We start from the raw sequence: 14,015 nt of genomic DNA, 5'->3' as shown, positions 1-14,015 counted from the left end.
GACAAAGAAAAACAATAACTACCCAAGAATGCGTGTGGAACCCTCAGCCGCCTCCTCCCGACGTTGTTTCGCCAGTGACACCTGGCTTCTTCCAGGGATCGCTATTGCTTTATTGGCTTGCTTATGTGTGGTCTTTTTCTGTAATCTTTATACCCCTGTGTGTTGACCCCTCAGCCTCCTCTAGGGTTGTTTTTTTTCTCACTGAAGTTTACCCCTTCCTTGCTGCTGTTTTTATAAAGTATATTTTTATACATGTCACAAGTAATCTACAAAGAACCACAGACAACAGGACTGGACCCCAACCAAACACAGGACATGGATCAGATGACAATCGGGAACCAGCACACAAGCAGATGCCTGGACCCCAAGCGGAATGGAAGAATGACGGTCTCAGGCAGAGCTGCACACAGACTAGAGATCCTCCCTATGGAGAACCCAGTAGCGCTCTCACGAAGGCAGGACAGGAACAGGATAGGAACAGAAGCAGTAAGGCACTGCAGGCAAGACATGGAACAGACTGGATCAGAAGTAGTAGGCACTGCCAGGCTGGACATAGAACAGACAGGATCAGAAGCAGTTTACCACTGCCAAGCTATCAGACGCAGTAGAGCACTGCTAGGCTAGACATAGAACAGACAGGAATAAGACACAGAACAGGTACTGAAGAACAGACAAGGCAAAAGCATCACCAACACCACTTTACCAGGCGACACCACACAGATGGGCAGATGGCAAAACCCCTTGGGTCAGCAGAAAGGGGCTACACAGATAGATATAGCTGCATAATGAGGCCACCTGATAAGCCACACCCAGGCCCAGATCAGGGAAAGTTAACCCCACCTGAACCAGGAGTACCAAAAGCACAGAACACACAATCACAAGTGTCAGTTCACACCAGACACAGAATGCTGCAGCCATCAAGCAGCCCCAAGCAACCAGCATACACAGATGTCAGCCTACAGCCAGTACACGAGAAAGCCTGCAGCCAGCCTACACAGCAACAGTGACAAGAACTGCACAGAAATGCAGACACGGGGAGTACACACATTCACAGGCAAAGTTCACACAAGACACAGCAGGCTGCACGCAGCCCCAAGCAACCAGCATACACAGCCTGCAGCCAGTATGCGAGAGGGCATGCAGCCAGCCTACACGGCCACAGCTGTCACAGTGAACAGCACCGTGACACTTATGGTGTTACACTCTAATCAGATAATGAACATAAAACACTTGCAAAGGTTTTGTAAGCCTTTAAATGCTCCCCAGTCTGGTTCAGTAGGCTACACAATTATGGGGAAGACTGCTGACTTGACAGTTGTCCAGAATACAGTCATTGACACCCTCCACAAGTAGGGTAAGCCAGAAAAAAGTAATTGCTAAAGAAGCTGGCTGTTCACAGACTGATGTATCCAAGCATATTAATGGAAAGTTGAATGGAAGGAAAAGGTGTGGTAGAAAAATGTGCACAACCAACAGGGATAACCGCACCCTTGAAAGGATTGTCAAAAAAGGCTATTCAAGAATTTGAGGGAGAGTCTCAATGAGTGTACTGCATATGGAGTCAGTGTCAAGAGCCACCACACACAAACATATCCAGGGCATGGGCTGCAACTGTTGCTTTCCTTGTGTAAAGCCACTCATGACCGAGTGACAACGTCAGAAGCATCTTATCTGGGCAAAGTAGAAAAAGGACTGGACTGTTGCTCAGTGGTCCAAAGTCTTGTTTTCAGATGAAAGTAAATTTGCCATTTTATTTGGAAATTAACCCCTTAATGACCGGGCCATTTTGCACCTTCGTGACCATGCTTATTTTTGAAAATGTGACATGTATCACTTTATGTGGCAATAACTTTGGAATACTTTTACTTATCCAAGCCATTCTGAGATTGTATTCTCGTGACACATTGTACTTCATGACAGTCATAAAAGGAAAATGGAGATGAAATTTGTAAATGTAACTTTTTTGACAATTTTCCATTTCAATCCATTTTTTTCTTTAACACATCAAGGGTTAACAGCCAAACAAAACACAATATTTATTACCCTGATTCTGCTGTTTACAGAAACACCCCACATGTGGTGGTGAACAGCTGTATGGGCGCAGAAGAAAAGGAGCGCCATATGGTTTTTGGAAGGCAGATTTTGCTGGACTGGTCCCATTTGAAGCCCCTATGTCCCATTTGAAGCCCCCCAGGTGCACCCTACAGTAGAAACAATAAAAAAAAAGTGACCCCATTTTGGAAACTACGGGATAAGGTGACAGTTTTATTGGTACTATTTTAGGGTACATATGATTTTTAATTGCTCTATATTATGTTTTTTGTGAGGCAAGGTAACCAAAGAATGGATGTTTCGGCACTGTTTTTATTTTTTGTTTTTTTACAACATTCATCTGACAGGTTAGATCATGTGCTATTTTTATAGAGCAGGTTGTTACAGATGCAATGATATCAAATATGTCTACTTTCTTTGTTTCAGTTTTACATAAAGCATTTTTGAAAACAAATTATGTTTTTGTGTCTTCATTTTCTGAACGCCATATTTTTTTTATTTTTCTGCCGATAGTCTTGTGCTTGTTTTTTTGCAGGAAGAGTTGGCGTTTTTATTGGTACCATTTTTGGGTACATATAATTTTTTGATCATTCATTATTACACTTTTTGGGGCAAGGTGACAAAATTTTTTATCATTTTGGCACAGTTTTTATTTATTTATTTTTACGGCATTCACCTGAGGGGTTAGGTCATGTGATATTTTTTAAAGAGCAGGTCGTTACGGACGTGGAAATACCTAATATGTATACTTTTTCTTATTTATTTAAGTTTTACACAATAATAGCATTCTTGAAACAAAAAAATGTTTCTCCATAGTCTGAGAGCCATACCTTTTTTTTTTCTTGCCGATTGTCTTAGGTAGGGTCTGATTTTTTGCGGGATTAGGTAACAGTTTGAATGGTATTATTTTGGGGGGCATACACCCTTTTGATCACTTGGTGTTGCACTTTTTGTGATGGTAGGTGACAAAAAAAAAATCTTTTTTTGGCACTGTTTTAATATACAGGGTGGGCCATTTATATAGATACACCTTAATAAAATGGGAATGGTTGGTTATATTAACTTCCTGTTTGTGGCACATTAGTATATGTGAGGGGGGAAACTTTTCAAGATGGGTGGTGACCATGACGGCCATTTTGAAGTCAGCCATTTTAAATCCAACTTTAGTTTTTTCAATAGGAAGAGGGTCATATGACACATCAAACTTATTGGGAATTTCACAAGAAAAACAATGGTGTGCTTGGTTTTAACGTAACTTTATTCTTTCAGGAGTTATTTACAAGTTTCTGACCACTTATAAAATGTGTTCAATGTGCTGCCCATTGTGTTGGATTGTCAATGCAACCCTCTTCTCCCACTCTTCACACACTGATAGCAACACCGCAGGAGAAATGCTAGCACAGGCTTCCAGTATCCGTAGTTTCAGGTGCTGCACATCTCGTATCATCTGAAGGCAATCGTCTATGCTGTGAAGATACGAGATGTGCAGCACCTGAAACTACGGATACTGGAAGCCTGTGCTAGCATTTCTCCTGCGGTGTTGCTATAAGTGTGTGAAGAGTGGGAGAAGAGGGTTGCATTGACAATCCAACACAATGTGCAGCACATTGAACACATTTTATAAGTGGTCAGAAACTTGTAAATAACTCATGAAAGAATAAAGTTACGTTAAAACCAAGCACACCATTGTTTTTCTTGTGAAATTCCCAATAAGTTTGACGTGTCACGTGACCCTCTTCCTATTGAAAAAACTAAAGTTGGATTCAAAATGGCCGACTTCAAAATGGCCGCCATGGTCACCACCCATCTTGAAAAGTTTCCCCCCTCACATATACTAATGTGCCACAAACAGGAAGTTAATATCACCAACCATTCCCATTTTATTAAGGTGTATCCATATAAATGGCCCACCCTGTATATATTTTATTTACGGTGTTCACCTGAGGGGTTAGGTTATGTGATATTTTTATAGGGCTGGTTGTTATGGATGTGGCAATACCAAACATGTTTAAGGTATTTTATTTTCTCCATTTTTACCTAATTATAAATGTGTGGAAATGGGAAAATGTTAATTATTTTTCTTTACTTTTTTTTTTTTTTACCCTGGCATGTAAGGCATCCAGTTGCCATGAAAAGGGGGAGGGGGAAGGAGGGAGATCGCTCCTTCTGTTATGATCAATCGGGACGCTGCCACACCAGAGCAGCGCCTGATGGGGGAGGGAGCTTCCCCCCTGTTAACCCCTTCCATACAGCGGTCCCTACGGACGCGGCATTAAATGGCCGACGTCAGTGCCAGCACTGATGTCGGCTGTTACAGTAGTTTATCAGCTGTATGTTACAGCTGACAATCTACTAAGCTCAGCCATCCTGAATAAATGTGGGGGCAGGGAGGGGTGGGGGGTCGCCCCTCTCATTATTAACTGTCCCGCTTAGCCATCCTGAAGGGGGGTGATTGGGGCACAGTGAACACAGCAGTGCAGCCCCGATCTACTAAACACTCACTGAGATCGGAGCTGCGCTGCTGAATACTGCGATTAGTCAGTCAAATCTGAATGACAAATCGTAGCGATCCAAAGGCAGGGACCGCTGTGATCGGTCCTCTGCCGGGTGCCCAGACAGCTCAGCTGTCCGTAGCACCCGTTTAGATGCCAGTGTCACCGCAAGTGTACTTGCAGTACACCACATCATGACGTACACAGTACGTCATTAGTCACTAAGGGGCTAAGGTCCCAGAGTCTGGAGGAAAAGTGGAGAGGCACAGAATCTAAGTTGCTTGAGGTTGAGTGTGAAGTTTTCGCAGTCAGTGATGGCTTGAGGAGCCATGTCATTTGTCGGTCTGTCCACTTGTGTTATATCTAGTCCAAAGTCAGTGCAACCATCTACCAGGAAATCTGAGAGCATTTCATGGTTCCCTCTGCTGACAAGCTTTATAGAAATGATTTCATTTTCCAGCAGGACTTGGCACCTGCCCACACTGCCAAAAGCACCAATAGCCTCTTTACCAACCACAGTGTCACTGTGCTTGATTGGCCTGCAAACTTGCCTAACATAAACACAGAATCTATAGGGTATTGTCAAGAGGAATGAGCTGAAGGCCGCTATCAAACGAACTGGGCTTCCATAACACCTCAACGGTGCCACAGGCTGATCGCCTTCATGCCACATTGCCGATTTTTTCTTTTTTTTAAACTAAATATGATCCATATTTTGTTCTGCTTTATTGTATCTCTATGGAAAAAATGCTCCAAAGTAAGAGTGCTTTCAAGAATAGAAATGTTAAGAGGGGCATTTTTTCTCTATAGGACTTGGTGCTTAATTTTGTGATACTAAGCCTAAAATCCACATTTTGCCCTCAAACCAATGAGTTCAATAACATTCCTGGATACCTGCAGCCAACACTGGAGGGCGCTCACTGCAGAAGGATTCATACAACTCTGCAAATAATTCCAGTGAGACCTATTTAGAAAAAAGAAAAAAATGAGCACACTATATATGATTATGTGATTAATTTAATTAATTGTTTGCTTTCTACAGTAATGTGCAAAAGTGTTAGGCAGGTGTGGGAAAGTAAGAATAGTTTCAAAAATAGAAATGAACAAGAGCGAAATCAAAATCAAATCAATATTTGGTGTAACCACCCTTTGCCTTTAAAATTAGGTCTTCTAGATACACTTGTACACAGTTTTAAAGGAACTCAGCAGGGAGTCTTGAAGAACTAACCACAGATATTCTGTGGATTTAGACTTGCTCAAATCCTTTTGTCTCTTCATGTAATCTCAGATTTGGTGAAGTTGAGATTAGGGCTCTGCGGGGGGCCATTTAATCACTTCCAGCTTCTTTACACTGAAGATAGTTCTTAATGACACTGGCTGTATGCTTGAGGGCATTGTCCAGTTGCAGATTAAATGTAAATTAAATTTTTAAAGGGGTTTTCTGGGATTTTCATATTGATTTCCTATCCCCAAGTTAGGTCCTTAATGAGATCATCAGAGGTCTAACTCCCGCCACCCCCGCTGTTCAACTGTAAAAAAAAAAAAAAAAGCAGCGGTGTGTGAGCACTCAGGCCTCTTACTAGTCCATGTGATGTCACTTTCATTGGTCACATGACCTAGGCGCAGATCAGTTCTACTAAAGTGAATGGGGCTGAGCTGTGATACCAATCACAGGCCATCAATATGAAAATCAGTTAAAGCCCCTCTTAACATTTCTATTTTTGAAAGCACTCTGAGGCCTAGTTCAACATATGGCTTTTATAGTTTTTTGCGGTCCGTTTTTCACAGATCCGTTGTTCCGTTTTTGAGTTCCGTTGTGTTTCCGTTCCGTTTTTACGTATGTCAGCTTTTATATACTATTTTATTCTATATATACAATTTTTCTGATGACTTGACATATGCCTGTGTATATCCCGCATTAAAGTGAAGAGAAAATGAAAGTAATTTTTACCAAGAAGCTACCTTGGTAATTGTGATAACAGTATTCAGCTCAGTGGGGTCTAGACCTGTCTCTCTTGCTTATTGACTCTTTACAGTGGCACAATATCATTCAACACATACAGTAATTGCGCTTCTCCAAAGAAACTTGGCATAAAAGAAAAGGAGACTTGTTTATTTCAGTAATAATAGATGATTGTTTCTATTTTTAATGAAGAATAAATTAAAATGTAACCTAAAACTGAGATGCTAGAAGAGAGTAGTGAGTGAAATACAAGTATGCTCTATATGTACACAATAGCTGCATTTACATCTTGTGAGAGAGAAAGCCCCAGAGATGCTGGCCTGCAGTATAAAGTTTAGACAAAATTCGTATTGATTTAGAGAGCACATGTCCTGGCATACTCTGTTTTCTTGGAAGCAATACTTTCAGTTAAGCCTATTATCCTTTAAGCCTTCAAAAAATCTTAAGCACCCCAGATCAGCTTCTGACTTGTGTGATTTTGACAATGTCGCCCTGTCTCTTTTACACATTCTTGAAGAAATGCATTTTGACCACCCAAATAATATGTTATATTATATAGCAAGTGCAAAAAAGAAAATCATCCTTCTTGAAGTAATGGAACTGAAATAAAACTGCATTCTCAAATTTTTACTAAATATTTATAGTATAAGAAAAAATACGCTTTTTATTGTGACGATGCATAATTACTGTCAAATAATCAAATTATTTTATGTCCATGGACCCATTTTCTTTAAAAAAATGTATCCAGTTTCACAGAGCTATAAGTTTTTAAAGGGACATTTCCTTTAGAAGGTATCCATCAATATTCACAGGGCTGGGATGAAAGGTAGGTGGGGATAGCCGACCGCCTAGGGCGTTACTGACTTTCACTTACAAGACTACCATTTCCTTTAGAAAGTATCCATCAATATTCACAGAATTTTTTATTTATTTTTTTGCTATTTTTAATTTAGTACCATTGAAAATTAACTACAAAAATGTCATTCTGTAACAGTCAGCACACAGAGATAAAACTCAGACAAAGATAGGTAATCCATTGTTATTTTACTGCTGCTGTGAGGGAAATATTTCAGAATCTGGAAAACAGTATGACAGCTCTATTGTTCTCCTGATAGGCCCAGATAAAGCTACCCACAGAAGAGCTAAGCACTTATCAGTGTAATGTGTGATTTACATAGCGTGGCACTTCACAAAGAAAACGAATGATTATTTCACCTTAGTGCAGTTTCTCATGTCTCCTTATCAGTAAATGTTACTATTAAAGCTGCAGAGTTACCAAACGTAAGTGATAAGGAGACTCCAGAGCAGTCAGATGAGGAGAAAGGTGAAGCCAGTATATGACACATATGTAAATTGTCAGCCAGCAGAGAGGATTCCTCTACCTTAGGGCTTGTTCACGCTTGCGCTATCTTTTTGCGGAACAGAGGGATCACGGAGCGATCCCTATGCAGCTGCCACACGGCAGATGCCATTGCTTAGCGGACCACAATTTGCGGTCCACAGCACGGTCTTCACACGGTCGTGTGAACAAGCTCTTACACAGCAGACCATTCCTTAATCCACACACTGGCACCAAAGCAGTAACACTTACAGTGGACACAGAGGAGTTAGGGCTCATTCAGATATGTGATGTTAAACTAGTTTGCATTCTGGCCTTTGAACATGGATGCATTTTTATATGGACGCCTCACAGATGATGTTCATGTAAGGTGCAGGACACGTGTAGCGGTGTAGAAGAATATGAGCAATAAGACTTTACTGTGAAACTGTCAGTGGACAACGAATAACACTAAGAACAGTTGAAAGAAACATTCAGCAAATAATTCTGGATTAACCCTGTCTCTCACGTAGTCTCTCAAGGTTTCCAACAATTTGAGATTTACCCTGTCTTCAGCCACACACCTGTGTGAGGGGAGTCTCCCTCTTTCTCACACGTCGTCTCTCAGGGTATAGCAATGAATAATGTCCCTTAAATAACAGCTAGGGAACTGGGAGCTGCTTCTGAGATAACAAACTTTAGGGGGCAGAATACAGCCTGGTTTATTTAACGCACTCGAACACTAAATTGCAAATCTTTCCTGGGGAAGGCTACATTTACTGTGTGTTGTCTGCATACACATGTCATTATGGCCAATGGCTCTCACAATGTCCTCTCTGGATTCCTTGGTGATCCAAGGTGTGCACTGCACAGGTCACCTGTCAGATCCTATCACTACCAGGGAACAAACGCATGAATCTCCTAGTCCAGCTTTCAGCCAAGTCTGTGACCTGCTTTGTGGGCCCCTTCAACCTGCTCATTCAGCATACTAGCTTATCAACTGCCACACACAACACACATCTACCTCTCACCAGGCTTTCTCCAGATTGCTGCATACATCTCAGACAGCTCCCTCTGCTGGCTAGGTGGTAGTCCTGCCATCTACGTCCTGTCTATTTTTGTTGCAGACCCACTCACTTGAGTGAATTAATCTTGAGGGGAAATCAGAGGTGGATGGTGCATGCTATGATTTTTCCAATAATGATGGAGATGCCTTCAGACATGTGCATTAGGTTCTTATTTTACTGGCAAATATGTAAGGGTATATTTAGATGAGATGTTTGTAACTACACATCAAAATTGCATTAAAAACGTGCTTAAAACCACACTCAGTTTTGCCAGGTTTGCTGCGGTTTTATGATGTGCTTATTATCCACGTAATTTCACCAGGTGAAAAATATAAAATAAATGTATTTGACTTGTATAAACTGCATGGCCAATAACCACATCAGTAAGGATCCATTCACACGTCTGTAGTGTATTGCGGATCCACAATACACCCGGCTGACACCCCCATAGAACTGCCCATTGCAGACAAGAATAGGACATGTTCTATTTTTTTCCAGAGTCGCGGACTGGAAGATGGGCGGCGCGCTCTGGAAATGCGGATGCGGACAGCACAATGTGTGCTGTCCGCATCCATTCCTGCCCCATAGAGAATGATTGGGTCCGCACCCGTTCCGCACAATTTGGGAACGGATGCGGACCCATTATTACGGACGTGTGAATGGAGCCTAAACAACATCAATCACAGTAAAACCAAGTGCGTTTTCAACAGTGTTTCTCCCCCCCCCCTTGTTGAAATTATTTTATGTAGCTGCTGTATACCCTCAAGTCAATAGGCAGCTTTAGCCGAAACATAGCCCTGCGCAGGGCTGGGATGAAAGGTAGGTGGGGATAGCCGACCACCTAGGGCGCTACTAACTTTGTCTTACAAGACTACCAAGCTTGTGGTCTGTGTGGCACTTCAATCCCAGCCCCAGCAATCCTTATGGCAGATTTACTCACCATTGCTGAGACTGGCACAAGGGCATCGTACAGGCAGACTAATATCTTGCAGACCAGAGCGTCATCCTTGTCCCAATCTCAGCAATGGCAATTAAATCTGTCATAAGCACAGCTGGGGCTGAGATCACTGCATCAGGTAAAGCGGTGTAATGAACCGCCCCTGCTGTACCTAGGAACACACTTTCATTCAGAAGACTGATGGAAGCATTCATTGATTGTTCCACCAATGAGCTCCTACATCAAGATAATGTGGGAAGTGCTAATTGGTTAGTGTGCTTCTTTGTAAGAGGGCATCCCCTTACACTGCTAAACAGATGACTGCATGAATCCTCCTTCTTCCCCAGCCCTAGTTTCCTCACGGTCCCTTCTGCCACAAGTGTCTCATCATCCTTTCCTCGTCCCACTGGCCCAGTTGCCTCACTGTTCCTTCTGCTCCCCCTGTGCAAGGTGCCTTCTACACCCATTGTCCCAGATGGCTCACTGTTATTTCTAACCCCCCCCCCCCTCCCCAACCTACCAGTGCCTCCTGTCCCTTCTCCCCCTGTTCCAGGTGGCTCAATGCCCACCCTCACAGTATGTCCTTCACTGTCCCCCCTCCCCCGGCCAATAGCTGCTTCACTGTCCCTTCTACCCCTTTGCCCCAGGTGTTTCAGTGTTTCTTCTACCTCCATACCCCAGGTTATTTGCTGCATTACCAACTTACCCCCCTATGACAGCAGCTCCAGGTGCTTCACAGTCCTTACTGCCAATGGCCCATTATGATACACTAATGTGGGGAGCTGAAAGTGTTCCTCTAGAACCAAGGAACAGTGCCTGATTCGCCTCCCCACTTCAATGATGTCTGCAGCAGACTGCCAGCCATGGTCATCCACTGAAGCTGCGCACCATAATACCTTGTACCAGTCCTGAGTATGAGTGTGAAGAAACCAGGGCAAAAACATACAAAGTCCATGTGTAACACCCCAGAGTTGTGGTTCTACACGCCTCTACCCCGCTACTATCTGTTAAGAGCCTTTACACTGTCATCAGATATAATTTACATTATGCCTTCACAAATGTGCATAAAAAAACTATGTTAAATACAATTGTTTCCTTGTAATTTTACAGGTCCACCAGCAGGTGGCAGCATCATTGGTAGAGATAGTTTTAATGTTATGGCCGTTCAGAATGGAACAATCCTGTTCTATTCTGCCCCCCTGCTGAAGAGAAGTGGAGGTTTCCGGCTTCCTGCAGGAAGGGAGGAAAGAAACTGTTAGAACCAGTTCTAGTTTCCCCTACATAGGGAGGACAGCAAGGACCAAGTCTCGGTCTGAGACTTGATCAAATTTCCAGTCTGAGCCCTGCAGCTCAACTGGGTGAAAAGAAAGCAGAAAGTTACAGACAACTGTAGTGTACGGGGACTGTAATGCCCGTCACTACGGAAGGGTCACTTGTGTGCTGTCGTCCCCCTTATTTATGGGGAAGTTGGTATAAGTCGTCTTTATAAAATGTAATGTAATGTAATGCTATGTACTTCCCTGTTACTGTGAAATTTGCATGTGCAGGCCTGCTAGGGGTGTCATTCCAGCTCTTAGTCACTAGAGGCCCAGTCTATATAAGGCCCAGTCAGGGAAGGGAAAGTCAGTCTAAGGTTGATAGTCTAGTCTAACCAGAGATTAGACAATGTCAGAGTCAAGTCCAGGCCTGAAGCCTGCAGACTAGGAGAGGGTAATGCAGTCCCTGTAACCGGGTTCCAACTCCAAGGAGAAGGTTCCCCTCCTGAATTCATATACGCAGAAGCAGGAGTTCTGAAGTTTCTAGAGCCTGAGGAAACTGAGAGAGAGACAGAGGCAAGTCAAGAAAAGCAAGAGGTACTCAAGACAACAGAGGAGGTACTTGATAGAGATAAAACCAAGGATATACGCCAGAGCTAGGGCATTGGACCTTGGAGAAGAGTTTCTATGTTCCAGGATCAGTCAGGAATAGAGTGCAAGCCGCCTGTACTGCTAACTGTTCCTCAGTTATTCCTGCTATCAGCAAACGGCGTGCCACCGTTTAATTGGCACTGGCGTCACGAACATTACTTATCATCACCTGCCCTTGCAGAGAGTCAGCTGTCTCAGGTTAGTGTCACGGTTGCACTACAACACCCAGGAACATTTCTACACCTAACTTGAGTACGCTGCACAACCTCCAGTTCCAGGAAGAAAGTATGCCCTGAGAATATAGGAGAAGCCATTCCTCCTCAGCTAGTCTGTCCCCACAAAGCAGAAGGTACAGTTTAAAGCAGAAGCATTTATCCCTGCTAATTATTGCCAAAACCTGCTGGGACGAAAGACAAAAGCTGTATACTGCTTGGATACAAGTTATCTTCAGTAAAGAAAAGTGTGAACTTCATCTAAAGGTCTGGACATCATTTCTGCAGCTAAATTCCTCTATTACTCCTCCTATCACTACACTCAAATTTATTGCAAGTGAGCCAGGAGTCCAGCTGTACCCATGTAGGAGACACCGTTTACACAATTATCACTATACTACAGAGACATTATAGGCCATTACACCACTCTGGCACTACTAATCTGGGACGTGCGTTATAACATCTTGGAAGGGCCCTGGGGTAGTACCCTGCGCACGCTGCAATTGGCGTCACGACAAATACATAACATTAAACAACCCGTACCTGCCCACTGCACATGCAGATATTGTCTTTGAATTCAAGACTTCAGTGCTGCAAGACAGCAATTCTACTCTATGAAAGCTATTCATTTCATTGTTCATTGTTTGAATGCCATCTCTTATTAAAATATTCAGCTGAGGGAATTTAGATTGCCTTGATTACAGATGCACATTAATTTCTAAATTGTAGAGTGTTACAGGTGACAAAACACCTCTCGTAGAATGAATCGTGCAAATACATTCTGAACAGCATTTATGGAACCATATGGCAGTACATAAATCATGATAAATGCTACTAAAGATTTCTTGTGTTGTTTTAGAAATAAAAGATCTTATGGCAAGTACATAGGCACCCGCCATTATATTCAGGTAAAGAAGTCATTTCTGGGGCAGATAAAAAAAAACGCAACACTAGCCCAGATTTACTAATGCACCTAAAATCTGTCTAAAAAGTGGTGGGATTTGGCACAACTAGATTTTCTCGAGTTTTTTCAACTTGCTGGAAAAGGGTGGGGCTAAACAGGTAAAGGTGAGGCTTCAAAGGAAGTTGTCATGGCCCAGTGGCGTTGCAAGGGGGGTGCGGACCGTACCGGGTGACACCATTGATGGGGGTGACACCAGCAGGGCCGGCATTTACGAATCATTTGTATTGCTGTCCTCAGGAGAGGGAAAGATGTGTCTGGGATTCGAACCCACGACCTTCTGTATCAGAGGCAAAGCACTGCGATGCAGCCTCTTCCTGTGTCCCGCCCTGTATGTCCATATATGGAGTCAGGCTGTATTTCAGAAAAGCTTCTGCTGGGATTCGAACCCACGACCTTCTGTATCAGAGGCAACGCATTTAACCTCAAGACCATAAGAACAGCCTTGCTACTGATTGAAAAATTATAGCTGTACATCTATACACATGACAGCGGCTCTAACACACCCAGCACTGCTATATCTCTATATGACAGCTGTCCCAGCACACTCAGCTCTGCTATATCTCTATAAATGATAGCTGCCCCAGCACACCCAGCTCTGCTACATATGATACACATGACAGCTGCACCAGCACACTCAGCTCTACTATATCTCTATATATGACAGCTGCTCCAGCTGTCATGTGTATTAGATGTAGCAGTGCTGGGTGTGTTTGGGCAGCTGTCATGTGTATAGATGTAGCAGAGCTGGGTTTGCTGGAGCAGCTGTCATATATAGAGATATAGTAGAGCTGAGTGTGCAGCTGTCATGTGTATAGATGTAGCAGAGCTGGGTTTGCTGGAGCAGCTGTCATATATAGAGATATAGTAGAGCTGAGTGTGCTGGTGCAGCTGTCATGTGTATTAGATGTAGCAGTGCTGGGTGTGTTTGGGCAGCTGTCATGTGTATAGATGTTACAGAGCTGGGTTTGCTGGGGCAGCTGTCATATATAGAGATATAGTAGAGCTGAGTGTGCTGGTGCAGCTGTCATGTGTATTAGATGTAGCAGTGCTGGGTGTGTTTGGGCAGCTGTCATGTGTATAGATGTAGCAGAGCTGGGTTTGCT

At 43.1% G+C, this 14,015-nt stretch overlaps 1 protein-coding gene across 1 annotated transcript in view; it reads right to left on the bottom strand.

Moving 5' to 3' along the window:
* The window catches only part of OTOGL (otogelin like), a 307,829-nt gene that overhangs the window by 255,559 nt on the left and 38,255 nt on the right, over window positions 1–14,015 (bottom strand). The gene's annotated exons all lie outside the window — the stretch shown is intronic.

The sequence above is a fragment of the Bufo bufo genome, chromosome 1 (assembly GCF_905171765.1).
Source record: "Bufo bufo chromosome 1, aBufBuf1.1, whole genome shotgun sequence".
Classification (NCBI taxonomy): Eukaryota; Metazoa; Chordata; class Amphibia; order Anura; family Bufonidae; genus Bufo; species Bufo bufo.
Note: the sequence above shows the minus strand (reverse complement) of the source record. Positions and strands in the feature narration are given on the sequence as shown.